Below are 17,411 nucleotides of genomic sequence, written 5' to 3'. Positions count from 1 at the left end.
CTTAAGAACAGTTTCCAGAATTATTCTGATGACTTGCATGTAGAGGTTATGAGGGATGTCTTTTTTTATTTTTTATTGACAAAAAAGGAAGTTGTTTTTTCCTAAATGACTGGTTGTGTCAGAATGAAAAATAGGGGATGTGGAACAACACCTGAATGAATATAGAAAATTGCAGAAAGTTGGTGGAAAGGGAAATTTATTTCTATGATCAAGGTTGAAAAAATGGTAGAAACTAAATATAAAATAAAGCAAAATGCCTGGTAGTGTTATCCTTTAGCTATTTTATCCCAGGCAGTACTTATGCCAAATGGTAAAACTTATTAACCTGGCCATAGCACCACTTGCTAATAGGTTTATTATCTCTCTGTACCAATGTATTATTACTATGTTGTTTATTGTATTGTCAGTTATAGATATAAAGTCTGTCCTATGGTAAATGCAAGCTGTTGTGCAGGAGCGGATTGTAGCAACCCATGGCCTGGACAAAACAGGCCTGCAGATCTTTGGTGCACAGCAGTCTGCATGACCTAGGCAGCTAAATGTTTAACCTATTGTCTTTCTAAGCCAGTAAAGAGAAAAAGGGTAAATTGACCTTAAAATGTAACTTTATGCAAGCAGACAGGAAGTGAGAGGCTCTTAGTCTCACAAAAAGAGCAAAATGTAATTATTCAAGTGCTATTTTAGTCCTTCCTGCACCACCCCCCAGGTCAAAGTAAACTGTTCCTGCATCTATGTTTCCCCTACCCTCAGGAAGGCCTTTGTCTTAAACAATTATAAAAGGCTTTCTGGCCCTTTTTGCATTGCTCGGTTGTCTTCCCTGTGAACATGATGCCTGCCCAGACTGAGAGAGCCATCATGATCTCTCCATGACTTCTCACCCTGTAAGTAAGCCCTGAATAAAAGTTCATGTATCAGAAAATGCTCATAGTCTTCTTTGGCCTCTGGACTGGCACGGCCCTCTTGGGATGTGACAGTGGTCCATTGTTAAGCATTCAGTCTCTACTAAAGCCCCAAATGGGCCAAAAGCTGTTTCTCTAAAGGAGAGTAGTTATTTGCAGAGGATGGTAAGATTTTACTACAAAGTCCCAAGGGTCTGCCTTGTGAGTCTCCTATAGGATCCTGCCAAAGGTTCCAGAGAGCATAGAAACTTCTACATCTTTCATACAGTGCTTAAGTTGCAAATTTTGTAGACTTCAGGTCATCCCTTTCTTCTATAACTGTATCCAGCATATCTAGGCATGACCAACCAACATCATTATACCTTTTAAGTCCAATAAATTCTGTCAGGTGTCAAAATACCCTCACCTAGAGCCTTGCATTGTATAAGCATATGATTAGCAGACTTAAATGGTGATATTTTGTGTATCTCTATTGCCAACTCATGTCACGGACTATCAATGTCATGTTGATTATTGGAAGTAGAGTCATTAATACCTTTGAATCTAATCAGAGTGGAAAGCAAATTGCAAAATCCATTTCTAAGATTCTGTTTCTCAAGAACCACTCCCAGTATCAGAGCTGTATTATTCAGAGTTCTCTAGGGAAACAAAACCAAAAGGATATATCTGTAAATGTGAAATTTTATAAAAGTGTCTCACACAACTCTGGGGATGCATGAGTCTAAATTCCATAGGACAGGGTGCAAGCTGCCAACCCTGATGAAGTTTTTCAATGAATTCCCCAGAAAATGCTGGCTGGCTGAAGTAGAGATGAAAATTCTCTTTTCTGAGTGCTTTAGTCATCACTTCTCCTTTTAAAGCCTTCAACTGATTGGATTAAACATCTCTATTGCAGAAGACACTCCCCATAGTTGACTGTAGGTGTAATCAGCCATAGGTACAATCAGCTTACTGATGATTTAAATCAATGAAATGTCCTTGCCGTAGCAGGCCAGTGCTTGCTTAACCAAACAACCTGGGCACCATTACCTGGCCAGGTTGACATATTAACCTAACCATCACAGACATGATTGGTACAGTGTTAGTACAGCAGTGTTGTGAGAGGCAGATAGAAGTAGAAGAAAATTCCTCTGCATCTTAATCTTGCAATAGCATAATCTGCAGCACAATATTAAAATATGTAGCAATATATTGAGAAAGACATCTCTCTTCACACTCTTAATAGATAAGATAATGTAACTGGTTTTAAAGTCAAGAAAAGGAATTGGTATTTATTTGTGTCTTTGACTTAATACATATCACATTCTGCAGTGGGTATTTCCATAAATGAGGGAACTCTTCACTGTTCCTAATTATGGGGTTGCTACTAATACTATTATTATTTTGTAGAATGAGAGAGCTGAGAATGAGAATGTTTTCACAATTTTTTTTTCCAAGTCAAACAGAATTTTTAAAAACAGAACAATCCTCTTCCCAATAGGATCCTAATACTAAGGGATGCAGAATCTGAGTTAACACACCATGCTGATCTCCTGGATAGAGTTCCATGGACATGTCAAGAAATACACTGAGACCTTCCCAAAATGGCACTCAAGGGGAAACTCAACTCAAATATGTGTGTGTGCATATGCATATGCCAAAGTGTAGGTAAGTGGGCAGTTGGAGATTATATATATATATTTCCTTTCTAGAGTATATGAGTAGAAGTTTTAGCCCAGTCTAAAAATGTGATATGTGCTATAAGTGCAACAAATATTTATAATTCAAGTATCATAATATGTAGAAATCAGAGATTCATACTATATTTGCATGTGAAAAATACTCAGCCTCTTGTACTTACTCCCACAGTTTTACACAGAGGTTTCTCACTTTTTCAAAGAATATCACTTAGTGCTAAATTGCAATAAAAATAAATAAAGTGGTCTGATGCTAAACACTCCAGGTACTTAAATATTTAACAGTTTAGAATTAATGCACCTAATATAATATAGTCAGCACATAAATATTTAATTCCACTTCTGTAAGCTTTCAGAGTTAGCATATATTGTGGTGCTGTTCAATGCTAGTAGCATATGTGTTTGTGTGTGTATATATATATATATATGTATGTAAAACCCACTCAGTTCATTTTAGCCCATGATTTGAGTCTATTCTACTCCACACTTCTTACCAGAACTACTTTCTAGGGAAATCTTCCATTTCCTCTTTAAATCTTCCCACTCAACTTTTAATTTATGTATCAGTGGTAAAGAAGACAGCAAAGAGAGCAATGAAAAGTCATAATTCACAAAATTCTTAATCATCCTTTGAACAACCTACCAACTGCATGTATATTTAGATTCTGTGCATGTGATACAGAGCTAGATATAAAGACATAATGAGAAATAAGGTGGTTGTCTTAGTTTGCCAGGCGTCTTATGATGAATAACAAACAATAGATTGGCTTAAACAACAGGAATTTATTGGCTCATGGTTTTGTAGCTATGAGTCCAAAATCATGATATCTGCAAGATATGCTTTCTCTCAAAGTCTTCCCTTTCTGGTACTGGTTCCCAGCAATGCATGAGGTTCCTTGGCTTGTCTATCTGCCTCCTGTCACATGGCAATGTCCTCTTCTTTCTCCTTCTGTGACTTAACGTTATCTTTATAAAGCCTTCAGTTATCTAGATTAAAGCCCACCCTGCTTCAGTTGGACAACACCTCAACTGAAATTAACAACTTCAGCAGATCCTATTTACAATGAATTCACACACAAAGGGATGCAAATTAAGATTAAGAGCATGTGTTTGTTGTGTTACATATTTCAACCTACCACAGTCATCTTCCAAAGAACAAGTTTTAGCTAAATCAGTAGTTCAAATACCATCAGAAGCTGTGTCTTGGCAACAACTGCGGGGATGTGAACTCTCCCTTCACCTGGCTATAAGCTTTGGGCACTTCAAAAATTGGGGCACTCAAATTTCACCTTTGGGTGAAACTGCTTTAATATGAATCCTCAAGGAAACATTTAAAAAGTATTCTAATCTCCCAGAGTAGAATTAAATACTAGAATTTGGCTCATGTCCCAAATATTTCTTATCCCAGCATGTGTCAACTAGCAAAAACAACATGAGTAATTTAACAACAGAGGAGAAGTAGAATTAGGACATGTTTTCTTGTCATTTCTGCAGCTCTTTTAAGCAGAGCATTAAAAGTTTGTGCTGATGATATGGGATTTTGTTGTGAAATTTAACAGCCGTATATATTTTGTATTTGAAAGTATGCAAAAGCAAACACTGCTAGTGAATGCTATTTATTTAAACCATCTAAGAATAATTTATGCCCCTGAGAAAATAGTGTGTCAGCAAAATTGTTAGGTCTGTGATTAAAAGACATGTGCAATTTAATGAAGATTGTAGGTCAGTGTATTGGCTTCAGGATTTCAGGCAGGAAGGAGAACTGATTCAAAACAACTGAGCTAAAAACTGTAATAAACAAAAGAGGAAAATAATATTATAAAGAAACAATATAAAATCCAAAGCCAAATTGTTGCTCAAAAGTGAAGTCTAACATCATATGATTATCATGCACAAAACATTTCCAATAAAATATGAAATAGCAACTCTGGTGTATTAAATTGCATACCCCAGTTTGGACATGCTTTTGGTCTTGATATGTCTTCCAGCGCGTATGGACCCATTGTAAATACACTCTCTTAGAAATGTTACTTCAGTTAAGTTGTGGCCCAACTTTATCCAGTTAGGATTTAATATGTATTACTGGAGTCCTTTAAAAGCAGAATGAATTCAGAGAGAGAGAGAGAAAGCAACCAGGAGCAGCCAGAAGCTGGAAGTCAACAGAACCCGGAAGAAAAAAGAGGAGATGCCACCATGTGCATTGTCATGTGATGGAAAAACCAAGAAACCCCAATGATTTCCAGCCAGTCTTTGTTTTAGCAGCCAGAAAACTAAACAACAACCAAGGATTTACATCAGAGCGGCCTCACAGCCTTTATTGAGTCGATACATTGTTAGAACCTGGTTTTGTTTCCTAAAATAGAAAATATGGCCTGCTAACTCTGGTTTGTCTACATATTTTTAATGAGATGATCCCAAGTTTATATTGCTTCCTCTTGCAATCTGTCTTCAGATGATGGCTTTCTAGCTATCATCTGTCAGATGGAAATATGTCCTCCTTTGGAATCTGCTTCCCTGTCCAATTTCCTTTAATTATAAGGCCTTCTGCCATATTGGATTAAGTCTCACCCTCATTCAATTTGCCCACATCTTAACTAATAATATATTCAAAGACACCCTTTACGAATGGGTCACAGGACCATGGGTTAGGACTTGAACATGCCTTCTGTGGGAGCCATGACTCAATCCTCAAAAGTATGTCTAGTAAAATTTTTACATGTTAAGAAATTTTTGCCTACTCAGATGTCACAAGCTTGTTCTATGGTTTTCAATAAAACCTTTATTGCTTTACTTTAAACATTTTAGATCTGCAATCTATGGAACTGTGGTAAGTATATGTGTGTGGTTACATAAGTGAAAGAATTAAACTCTTCTATTTCCTCATGGATAGCCAATTTTCCTCCCACCTGTTGTTGAAAAGCTCAACCTTTTTCTATGGCATTTCATTATTTTCATAAATCCATGTAACCACATATGTGTAGATCTATTTTTGAACTGTCTATTCTGTTCAATTGGCCAGCTTGTCCATCCTTGTGCCAATATTAAATTGTATTTAATACAAGAGCTTAATAATATATCCTAATATCTGGAAAGATTAGTTCTCCAGCTTTATTCTCCTTCAGAATTGCCTAGGGTATTATCCACTAATTTTTAAGCTTCTCCTATTTCCTTAAGTGGAGGGATTTGTATAATTTTATTGTCAAACTTTAATAACAAGCAAATAATATAATTTGAACAATGAAATTCCTTCTTGTGAAAATCATGCTTTATTGGTATTACAAATAACAGACTTGTAATACCTCATGACTGTGAATTATTTTAAAAGTGTAGTCAATATTTTAAATATCCTCTAAACAAGGAGTATTTAATCATTTGATAATTTGATTTTGTATAAGCACTATATATCCTGATTTTAAAAGTGCAACAGTTTCAAATATATTACATTTTTTTAAAAATAAAAACATAATTACTAAAACTTTCCTAACATTATTAATGTGAAGTAAGTGAACTGAAGTATTGCAAGGAAAGAAATGTCAATTTGTAGGGAAATTTTAGAAATTTTCTCATTGATAATATATATAAAATACGACTATAGAGATTTTACATCTTGAACACAAACAAGGTAACATCTTTCTAAACAAGAAAATATATCTGAGCCTTTTTAAAGGAACAACAATGAATTACTATTCTTTTGTTTAAAATTGAGGCCAAAATCTGCCTTATGCTTCTCACACATAAAAGCTGTTTTGCTATGTATATAGCTTGACTGACAATATGTTTTACCCTATATAATGCTGCCTGTTTTCACAGTTGGTCAGAGGCTTTGGTTATGCACAACACAGTAGTAAAACAAGTGCTGAGAAAATTGTTGCAGATTCATACTATCTTAGGGTTAATATTATTTTAGACTCAATAATCCTATGAGGTTGGTACTTTTTATCACCCTTCAAGTTCTCCAACCAACAGAAATCATCATTTTCTTCTCTGGGACTTCTTGTAATCTACAAAGCCTTCTTTGGTGGGCAGAATAATGTCCCCCTCAAGGATATCCAATCTCTATGGCCTGAAATCTGTGAATAGGTTAACTTACATGGTGTTTTGGTTTGTTAAAGCTGATGAAATGCAATATACCAGCAACGGGTTGGCTTTTACAATGGGGATTTATTAATTTACAAGTTTACAGTTCTGAGGCTGTGAAAAATGTCCAAATTAAGGCATCCACAGGGCAATATCTGGATTCTGAAGAATGGTTACTGGAAAGATTGGGTTCCTCTGTGAGATAACAAGGCACATGATGACGTCTGCTGATCCTTCTCTCCTGGGTTTCATTGCTTCCAGCTTCTGGTTTCAGTGGCTTCCTCTCTTAGCTTCTGCATGTTTCTCCCTTTTAACTTCTATCTCTTTTAGCTTCTGTGTGCTCTTCTCTCTAAACTTCTCTGAAGCTTTTCTCTATATTTTATCCTCTTATAAGGACTCCAGTAAGAAGATTAAGATCCACCTTGAATGAGGTGGGTCACATCTCAATTGAAATAACCTAATCAAAAGGTCCCACTTACAATAGATCTACACCCACAGGAATGGATTGAAATCATACGGTCTTTTCTGGGGTATACAGCTTCAAACCATCACACAAGGAAAAATGGACTTTACAGTTTTGATTAATATTATGAACTTTGAGATGGAGAGATTATCTGGGATTTTGCAGGTGATCCTGATCTAATCATATGGCTACTAAAAGGTGAGAACTATTCCCAGCTGCAGCCAAAGAGAGAAATGGTACAGAAGGAGGAGGAGAAATGAAGATGGAAGGAGGACTTGAGTCAAGGGATGTGGGCTAACTTCTAGAAATTAGAAAAAGAAAGGAAATGGATTTTCCCCTAGAGCCTCCAGAAAGGAAAACAACTCTGTTGGCACCTTGATTTTAGGCCAGTGAGACCATGATAGACTTCTGACCTACAGGAATATAAGATAATTATATTTGTGTTGTTCTAAGGCATTGAATTGGTGGTAATCTGTTACAGAAGCAACAGGAAACATTTGCTTTTATCCTAACTCTGTGACAATTGATTTGCTTATTGGCCTTTCCCCTCCTTGTCAAATTTAAGTCCATGGAAGGCAAAAACTGTTTTACAGGCATCTTTCTCATCCCAGAGCCCTGCACATGGTAGGCTCTGAATAAATAATTGTGGAATAATTGAATGCATGTGTCAGTACAGATTGGCCTATTGGTCCCACCTTTGTGTCTGATGACCCAGTGAAGTATTTGTATTATTTCTTCTAGAGGAAATTGGGCCCCACCCTTAAGCCGCAGAACAAATAAGAATGAAAGAAAAATATTGCAAATGCATGGAAAGGCTGGTCACAGTTTCTGTTTGTATTAAGAATGTACCAGCATTATTCTTTTAATTCCCAGGTTTGGGAAATAAGTATACAAAAGTTGGGCAATTGAACCTAATCCATGAGAATAGCAATTACAAAGAAAAGACGATAAGTAACTCTGAGGCAAGAAGGACACAGACAAGAAAGCACCTCTCAAGGACATCTGAAAAAGAAGCATTTAAGAAAAAAAAAATTGTTAAATTTTCACAGTTTCAAATATGAATGTTTGTTACAAATGTTGCTTTTGACTAAGTTTTCAAAAAGTACTTCTCTAAAACTCAATGGATGTTGTAAAATCACACTGAATGTGAGAAAACCTGCGATAAGCTCTAGAGGAACAAAGTAGTCTCTAAGTGGTCATTCAAAGAAATAGTTGTTACTTAACCAATATAGGATATTTTGCCAGCTATTCAATGCTAAATTTAGGTACTTATGCCAAGTGAAGCTTGATACCTCCTCTAGACAAAGTGCCTCTAACACTTACATAATGTCTTATCCAACTGTGCATGTGCATATGTGCATGTTTTTAAGTGTACTTGTCCGTGGAAGGAGGGGAGAAGAGAGAGAAAGAGAATGAGTGAGAGAGAGGGATTGGTCTGACTGTGTAAATTTCAAGTTATCCAGCTATAAAGTTTTTCTTAATTAGTATAGCTAATTAATATATATTATTGTATTAAGTTAGAAGATTTTTGTATCCACCATGTAACTCTTTCCACGTGAATATAAGGAAATATGTATATACATGGTTCTGTTTATCAACTGAATGTTTGTTATTCTGATAGGTAGGGCTTTAAAAATGCATAAGTCCCATAAGTTATGGTCCTTATTTTGAGAGCTTAACAATAGACTGAGAAATAAGACTTCACATATAACAATGCTAGAGAGCAAAGCATTGTGGTATAAAATATAATGCCAAGCATAATCTTACAAACTATAAGTATAATGGAATTTGAGGGGAGAGAGAAGTCCTGGGAGATTATAATGAATTAATATTTCTGATAATTTTACATGTGTATTTGAAGGTAAAAACCTATCTGTCCAGAGGTTTCCTTGTTCTGTCTTTTTTGCCTAGGGGGAAAACCACATTCTGAAAAACGTACTGTGTTCAGAGTAGACTCACTTTAAGTTCTTTTCTTTTATATGTATGATCTTAGGTATTTGAAAATTTCAAGCAACCAAAAAGTTCAAGTCCCCGTTTAACTTATTTTCTTATCAAACCACTCAAAGTATTATCTTTTATCTTCTATTTGAGGATTTTAATTCCTAGTTGAAGATAGAGGAAAGATGTCTTCAATTAAGGTTTAATAATATATTTGTATGAGTTAGAGTAACTATGGATACTAATACTTATTCGGGGTGGGAAAAAAAATGAAAGCATTTATCTCCCTTTATTCATGGGTAGACTGATGACTAAAGAGGCCCCAAACCAAACACTTAAAATGTTGCATAGCAATAAAAGGGAAAATAAAATTCCTGGCTAATTTATGATATGAAACAAAGCCACTTTCATAAAATAAAGAAATTGCTAACTCTTAATTGATTTATTCTGACAATTTGTACAGTAGATTTGTATTATTAATGTAACACTTATTAAAAATGAAATAGACCAGTTTTCAAATAATAGTCTTAAAAATGTTATCTTTCTTCCTTCCAATTTTATAATCCTTAAAATATTTTGCTATTAAAAAAATAATAAAGAGATTAGCCCAAGCATTTTATGACTAGCTTAGTCTTTTATCCATTGTCCTACATACCTGATTCTTCCACAATGATAATCTTGTTAGGCCAAGAATCAAGATCTCAGAAGAATTATGTGTATTTATTACTACCATCCATCATATGTATTACTATGTTTACTCCTTTTGTTGATGGCCTTGATCAAGATAGATACACTTTCAAAGAGTCAATGACCTGCCTTTAAATACAATGTCTGGCTATGCATTAGTTTCTCCTTTCACTTTAAAAACAGGAGTAAGAACAGCATCTTCTCAAATGCCACTGGCTATAACTTAAGAGCTATATCCTATTGCCCTTTGGTACATGATGAACTTTTTCTGATGAAACCTACTGCTAAAATAATTGTACCACTATGACCATTCTTCTATGACTGACTATATGTTCAGCTAGAGTTTTTTTTAAATTCTGGAGTGGGTGAACAAAATAAGACTTTAGCATCCTTGTGTCTCTTTTTCTTTTGAACCATGAAGGGTATTCACTAAATTTACAAATACATTTAAGCCGAGATTACTTCATTTAAGCTAGTTCAAACCAATGTTTGCTTACTGTTCCTTTAGAAGTGTATCACATTCAGATATATTTTTCCTTGATCTACATGCACTTTCATACTTTGAAATATAGAGAAAACATTAAGAAGCATTGTTTTATTCCTTTTACTATCTGTGTCTTTAAAATAAGTTTGAGACAAATGCAAAGTACTGAGAAGACATTGAAATGCTGATATATAAATTGAAAACTAGGTCATGCCATTTAGGAAAACACAGACACAGAAATAAGTATAGCTGCCTTTTCCTAAGGTGGTTGCTGAACAGGCTCCCCTGGTCAATTATATATTATTATTGAACAAAAATGTAAAATTGAAGGAACATTTCTCCCTATCATCATTTAAACAGAAGACACAAAAATAGTTAGGATTTATTTTTGTTTTCCTATTTGAGCAATAAAAATAATTCGGTATGCTTTAGGTAACTAAAGCTTTAGTTAATTCAGCCAGCTGGTTCTTCTTTAGCAATGAAATTACCTTACCTAAGCATGTAGGAAGAAGGTAAAGCAAAATTTCAGTTAAAAGTAAATCTCTTCTGCTTAATAAAATAGTAATTATTAATACCTAAACTAAGATTATTTTTCTTCTTGGAAAGCCTATGGTGATTTTCCTCCTATCTCGTGAAATTATCAAATCACCGGTGGGAAGGAGAGAAGGTGACCACTTCTCAAATGACACTGGTGCAGTCAGGCCATATTCTTCCCATTATGAGAGCTATTGTAACTGTAAGATCATACCCCAGTCCCAATAATTCATAATGATAAGCACAAATATAAAAAGAAATAAAATAAACCTAAACATCACAATATTTTTTCTCAGTTTCAAATCAAATTCTCATTTAGTTCAAACTCGTCTATTCTATGTGCTTTGTTAGCACATGAGGCTATAGGTTCTCCCAGACCACTTTATTTAAAAATGATTTTATTATAGAAATTAATAGAAAATCAGAATCCTCATGATTTTCCCACCGACACTACCTCAAGAGACATTTCCTTTTTCTCTGGCAGACCTAGATACAAATAAGATATTCACAAAACCCAGTTGCAGCCTTCTCCAGCTATGTAGAGACAACATATGACAGAAGATGAATGTGCCAGTTTGAATGTATTATGTCCCCCAAATGCCATTATCTTTGATGTAATCTTGTGGGGGCAGACCTATCAGTGTTAATTAGATTGTAATTCTTTGAGTGTTTCCATGGAGATGCAACCCACCCAACTGTGGGTGATGACTCTGATTGGATAATTTCCATGGAGGTGTTGGGCAGCCCATTGGATGGGTCTGAATTAAATTACTGGTGCACTATACAAGAAGGAGCAAGGGACACTTGGAAGAAAGCACAGGAGCTGCAGATGAGAGACAGTTGGAAGATGGCCATTGAAAGCAGACTCTTGCTCCAGAGAAGCTGAGAGAAGACAAATATCCCAAGTGCAACTAAGAGGGACATTTTTGAAGAGCTGCAGCCTAGAGAGGAATGTCCTGGGAAAAAGCCATTTTGAAACCAGAACTTTGGAGAAGATGCCAGCCACATGCCTTCCCAGCTAACAGAAGTTTTCCAGACACCATTGGCCATCCTCCAGTGAAGGTACCCAATTGCTGATGTCTTACCTTGGACACTTTACGGCCTTAAGACTGTTAACTGTGTAACCAAATAAACCCCCTTTTATAAAAGCCAATCCCTCTCTGGTGTTTTGCATTCTGGCAGTATTAGCAAACTAGAACAATGAATATGATGCCGACAAAGGCAAAGAGAGACCGAGTTGGGATGGGAGACTGGTGATGAAAATAGGCCTAATGACACTGTTGAAGTCCTGGAGGTAGACTTTGGGTTTTTTCCCCGTAATTTATAAGAGTAGATTTATTCAATATTTATTTATGTAATTTGTGATGCTAGTTTGAATTCAGTTTACACTGCCTGTAACCCAAAAAGAGAAATTTAGTTTACCTATTGATATATGACAGAAGCTATTACAAGTAACACAATTTAAATACAAAATTGACTGAGTTAAAGTGGGATCAAAAACATTGACTGGACACTTCCTCCATCCCAGAAGGATTGTTGAGAATCCTGTCATGTGGAAGTTAAACAATTTTTTTTAAAGGTCATTGCTGTAGCTTAGGATTCAGATTCAGAAAACTGAGGCTTCTGTGCTATGGTAGAAAACTGTCCAGATGTTAATGTGGGTTGGCTATTTTTTGTGGCTTTCCATGGAATGAAGAGGACAGAGTCAGAATAAAGAAGAGTTCAGCAAATTTTACAACAAAGGCTAATGGGGACCATAATAGATGCATCCACCTGGTGAGATGTATGTCACACCTGCCTCTTGTCTCAACCACTTCTCCTTCCAACATGATATGGGAAAACTTAAATGTAGTTATTATTTCATAGCCTAGAAAATTAAGATTCAAGGACACTCTACTTTAAGCCTATTAAAAGATATCTCTTCTTTCTTCATCTCATAGGATGAATATACTCAAAATGACTAGATAACAATAATCATGAACACTGAAGTTGAATTTGATGAGTAAAAATAATATAGTATTGGTCTACATCCAAGCAGAATCCAGGAAATGCCTTTCCTATGGACACATTTATCACTTAACACTTTTGTAAGACATTTTCAGTGATATCTTCTCATTGACTAGTGGCAGAATATAACAACATTAACGGACACAAGAAGGTGATATGTGGTCTTGTTTCTTTTAATTTCATTGTTTAGTATATCTCTTTGAATAAATGTTGAAGACTGAAATCAATTCTCATCATATATCTAGAACCTCTCCTTTATACTGAAGATTGCTTGGCTACGAGTACTTTCCAATAAAACTACACTTGAGATGTCAATTAAAGTAAAATTTGTCAGTTTGTCTAGAAGTTTGATAAATATTAATTATGCCCATAAATAGATGCTTACTTTGATGTTTTTCTAGAATTAAGGTTTACTTCATTAGACGATATTTATTCATTGTTTTGCTGCCTGCATTTTCTCTAAGAACTTTCTGCATGGCAAAATGTTACTTTAATTTTAATTGTAAACACCCTTAGGCATTACTGTTATACATGGCAAACTAGAGCCTATCCTGTCAAAATTTTAAAAATCCTGTGTATCACTATATATCTAAGTACATATATATGTATATATATATGGGTTAAGGGTATAAAATTCACAGGCTTTCCAAATTATCTCATTCTAGAAGTGATTTTCCTGACAGAATATTGTCTGTCAGTGAACCTAAAACAAAGAAAAGCTTACTTATTACAAGAACAAACTATGCTCCAGGTTTCAAAGGATGATTTGAACCTTGACTTTGCAACCAAATAGCTTTGTGACCTTGTACAAATTGTGGAATTTCTGTAATATTTAATTTCTTCATCTGAATCATGGAAATACATGTTTATTGTGAGGAATAATTGAGATAAATTATTCAAAGTTGTTGTAAGAGTGTTGGTTGCCCAACAAACACACACAGATATTTGCTGCTTGTGTTGTTCCAGTGCTGTGTTCTGATTCCTTATAATGATATTATTGAATATCTTTTAGTCTATTAACCAAAATTCTATACATTCCAAGAATGCAACTAGTGATCTTCAATTATGGCAAACTGTAGGTTTACAAGTCAACAATTTATTAAAATTCTATTTTTTTAATGAATTGTGCATTCATATTACCATGTAAAATTAAGATTTAATGCCCATCTGAAAATTTAATGTTCAGGATATGCCCTTCTTTAGATAGTCTGTGTAGACTAGTATGTCAGAGACTTTGCAATTTTGAAGAGTCTGGTGGGATTTCTGTCCTGTTACTGCCTGGTCATGAGAACTTAAGAATGAATTTATCGTCTCTGAACTAAAAACCTCTGCAGAATAGTCATGATTATTGTCAATATATTTTTATGGTATAAAACTCCTCATACTTCACAAATCTCCAAAAACATTTATATTTTAAAATAAACTTAAAAAATTCTACTGTAAAAATAACTTGAAATTTGGCAACTATAAGTGTTTAAAAATAATGATAATCCCTTCACTCTAGATAACCTCTGCCATAATTGTAGCAAATTTCTTTCTAGTCCTTCATTACATCTGAAACCCACATGGTTCAGCTACAAAGAGATGTCTTATTAAGTGAGGCATAGATTAAGCAGGACAGTTAATGTTTACATCTTTCAGAAAGATTTACAACTAATATATATTTAAATATATTTAGGCATATTTAAATATATTTACATTGTCTCATTTGAAATGTCTACTATTGATGGCTGTTGTTGACATTTCATAGTTCCAAGAAGCCTCTCATTTTCCTATCCTTTGGTGGTTTGAGTCTATTATGTCCCCCACAAATGCCATGTTCTTTAATGCAATCTCGTCGGGGCAGACTTAATCTTTTGATTAGAGTGGGACCTTTCAGTTAGGTTGTTTCCATGGTGATGTGTCCCACCCAACTGTAGGTGAGACCATTTGCTTAGATCACTTCCTGGAGATGTGACCCCACCCATTTTAGGTGGGTCTTAATTAGATCACTGTAGTCCTTTAAGAAAGCTCAGGGAGAGAAGGAACTCAGAAAAGCTTAGAGAGACCTTTTGGAGAGAAGCTAAGATATGCAATCCAGAGTTTGACCCCAGGAAAGCTAAGAGCCAACACAAATCCGGAAGTTTGGCAATGCTAAACTAAGAGATCAAGCCTAGAGTTTGTCCAGAGAGGCTAAGAGAGGACTCCTAGATGCTTGGAAAGAAATGCCCTAGGATTACTAATCAGACAGCTGAGAGAAGCTAAGGGATACAGAAGCCCGGAGACATATTACAGAAAGCCATTTTGAAACCCAATCTGGGGGCAGAGGACCAACAGCCAATAGCAACGAGCTTTTTCAGGTGACAGATGTGCTTCGATGTCATTAGCCTTTGCCTTCAGTGAAGGTATCCTCTTGTTCATGCCTTAGTTTAAACACCTTTACGGCCTTAGAACTCTGAATTTCTAACCTAATAAATCCCCTTTTTAGAAGCCAATCCATTTCTGGTATTTTGCATAATAGCAGCTTTTGCAAACTGGAACATACCCCTTCCCCCAACCCTCAATTTGTTCATGTAATATAACCTCTGTCTTTTTCTTTCTTTCTCTCTCCTGAAATCCCTGTTTTCTTGAGATGCTTTTGACACTTTCTCTTTCTATTCACTCTAACTACTTTTCTTGCAAAAGTATTATTCTTATGACTGTTTAATTATTCAATAATCAGTAGAATTTTATATTTTTACTAAATTTTTCATTGTGGGGAATGCCTCATCAACCAGAACCATAAAGGTAACTACTAATAATTACAAGATTAGGGTGTGCTGAGTTTATGGGTTATATTATATTTTTGAATTTTTAAAATGTTCTAAAAATTGATATGTCTTGATTTTCTAATAAAAATTACTTTAGAAATGTCCATACACTTTGAACTGGCAAATATTTAGAATTAAGTAGTTCAAAGATAAAATATATCAAAAAAGGCACACATGTATTTCTTGTCAAGGATGTTCTTTATGGAAATCACCCAGGACCTATGTAGATACTTGCCCTAGGTTGGGTCAATAGGGAACATACTGCTTAGTTTAAAGATCATATCATGATTACAATACAGATTAATTTTGTACAGACAGGTTACCTTTTTTTTTTTTTTTAAATAAGAGAAGATCTCTATATTATCACCTAGAGGAAAGTTGCCAATTTTTTTTATATATCAGTCCCTCTGTTAGTCTGCATTTCTTCCTTAGAATGCAGGGAATTTTTATCAGTGTTTTACGAGGTTATTTGTTTTCTTTTGTTTTTGACATCTTTTTGATTCCATCTTTTACATTTTTAAAATGTTTTTGCTTGATTTCTATAATATAATTTTATACACTTGAAATTGTACATCTCCAATTATTGGTGCCCAGAACTTCTACCTTCTTTATTTTTTGAACCAAATATGAAAAGATATTTAATAGTTGAAGAAGTTCATTCATCAATTTGCAGCTTTCTGAAGCTTTTTCTTGATGGATTCACAACCACATCTCCAATTAATATCATATTGCCCAATTTAATTTTAAAAGGATCCTGACTTTTATTTATTTCAGAATCTTCGATTATCCTGTCCTATTTGACATTAACAACTTAAGCTAGTTCAAATATTTACCAGTAAATTTTTATAAATGGGCCCACATCATTCATATCAATCTAATTCTATTTTTAAGGATTCCAGCAACCCTCTAGAGAGTCTGAGACGTTAGTGTTTTCCCAGTAGAATGACTCTTTGTTTCAGTACCTCAATCTTTTAGAACAGATATTTCTCACTACAAACTCTTCCCCAATGTTTACGGTTATATATATACACACACACACACATATATGAAACTGCATATACATATATACATATATGAAACTGCAAATTTTTATCAAATTGATTCACCAGAAAACTGTCCATTTCCAACCCAAATGCAATCAGAAGAGCGTGATATATAATTGTTTGGAGAAACAGGCAAACTGTTAGCAAAAGGATGTGCACATGGATATTACCGGTGTTAGGAGGATCATGTTATTGCATACATGCAATTATGAGCAAGCAGTGTTTGAAGTACTTTATATCTAATATGATACTAAAGACAGTACACAGCGCATGGCATGGTAATGCATCTATCCGTATGTATTTTGATCTATCCCTCCAGAGTTGCTTGTTTTCTTAAATGATTATTGCTTTATTTATTTCTTTTTACAATAATGGAATAACTTCCCTATAGAATGTCTACTTTTCACAAACACATTTCTGAGGTTAATCAGAGGTACTCGTTCACATGTGAATGTCTGATGTAGTTGAATCTGTCATTGGCTTCTGTAACATCAATTTCTAATCAGTTTCTTCTCACTTACCTGAGTAAGAAAACTTACCTCTCAGGCTCCCATGCAAGTGAGAGCACCCAATTAAGGATTTCTGCAGTGAAAGCATCTCTACCTGAAAGAAAACAAATCAAAACAAAGACAAGTGACAACAGAAATACATAAAGCCTCATTAGAATTAAAACTTTCATGATCAGATCTTGAACCAAATGTATGTATATGCAGGAGCCATAGTTGACTATTAGACAAGAAACATGAAGAAAATACCAAGAAAAGTACTTGCCTTAATAATATGAAGCCTTAAAAAAAATGGTCAGCAGCTGCCT

General features: G+C 34.8%; 1 long non-coding RNA gene across 1 annotated transcript in view; it reads right to left on the bottom strand.

The window, feature by feature from the left end:
- The window catches only part of LOC119531692, a 172,472-nt gene extending 155,277 nt beyond the window's left edge, over positions 1 to 17,195 (bottom strand). The window contains exon 1 of the long non-coding RNA XR_005216383.1: positions 17,137 to 17,195. This is a non-coding gene — a long non-coding RNA (uncharacterized LOC119531692). The remainder of the gene's footprint in view (positions 1 to 17,136) is intronic.
- Between the last annotated feature and the right edge of the window lie 216 nt (positions 17,196 to 17,411).

This window comes from Choloepus didactylus, chromosome 1 (genome assembly GCF_015220235.1).
Source record: "Choloepus didactylus isolate mChoDid1 chromosome 1, mChoDid1.pri, whole genome shotgun sequence".
Taxonomy (NCBI): Eukaryota; Metazoa; Chordata; class Mammalia; order Pilosa; family Megalonychidae; genus Choloepus; species Choloepus didactylus.
This window is presented reverse-complemented; position numbering and strand designations above follow the sequence as displayed.